Source organism: Pteropus alecto, unplaced genomic scaffold (genome assembly GCF_000325575.1).
Source record: "Pteropus alecto unplaced genomic scaffold, ASM32557v1 scaffold98, whole genome shotgun sequence".
Taxonomy (NCBI): Eukaryota; Metazoa; Chordata; class Mammalia; order Chiroptera; family Pteropodidae; genus Pteropus; species Pteropus alecto.
In genome coordinates, this window is record NW_006443570.1 from 12,020,768 (window position 1) to 12,022,043 (window position 1,276).

Consider the following 1,276-nt stretch of genomic DNA (forward strand, 5'->3'; position numbering starts at 1 on the left):
TTTTTCTGAACTTGGTGATATTTGTAATATTGTAAGCTTTTGTAAATTTGAAATCTACTGTGCTTTCTTCTCAGATTCTAAACGAATATTCATTTTTTGAAAGAAAGAACTTTTTGAACGCATTAAGTAAAATGGATTAACAAAAACCTTTATGTCTATATTAAAATGATTAGATCTAGCATAAGTTATTTCTTTATTATCATGTAAAAGCAATTAACTATATATATTATTTTTCATTAATTTGTAGTAATGAAGTATAGCTAAAATAATAGGATCATGATTAAGTGCATATTATTTTTCAGGAATGTGTGTGAATACACATATTGATCAGGTGTTTTCAATTTAATTTTTGTCAGCGCCGAGCTGATCCCACCGGCTATGCCAAGTGTTAGCGCCAAGCTGATCAACAAGGAAAGGTTCGATGATGAGATGCCCAGTTGGAAGAATGCACAAGAGGCAGACATGAGAATGAAATGGCAGGCACCAACTATATTGTGCGGAGTGTATTTCTATTGGGAAGTGCAGTCTACTGCGGGGGGGGGCACAGTATTGCATGTACTTCTTCTGCTCCCCTTCTTGTGCTTCCCTTCTGCTCTTCAGGGGACGACATGGCTCTGCACATAGCAGAGTACAATAGTGGCCTTCAGCCACACATGTGTGATACAATAAGCTGAATTATGTTTGCATATTTTAGGCTCAGGCTCCTTACTACACTAACATAACATTCTAAATCCGGGGTCCTATTCCTAGCCGCAGGCCTGGATTACAGCCAGACCTTGGACCAGCCAGACCTTTGACCCACCAGACCTTGGATTCAACTGGGCCTGGAGCCCACAATTTTTATTCGTGATTTTATATTTTTCTCTTAAAGAGTCTACTCCTCCTAACAAATAAATTATATATTTCAGGCCCTACAAAACTTAAACTTGCCTCTGGGTATAAAATCAGATATGGCTTTGTTGGCAAAGGGAGAGATTTAGATTATTCTCTAGGTATGATGGGAAGCTTTTAAAGTGTTTTGATTAGTCAAGTGGCAAGAACTGACTTACATTTTCAAAAAATTGCTCTGGCTTCTGGGTTATATGCAATAACATGGTATTGGTGGGGACAGGGAGAAGAGGGGCTTTGTCCCTGTTTATGGTGACAAGGTGTGAGGAGTGGCCACATTTGTTCAACAGACAAAGCCTATGGGGAAAGAGCCAGGACAGGGATTCCAGGCAGGAAGTGATTAGCCTATACTAGAAGAAGGTAAAATAGCCCTGGGTGGATTCAGAAA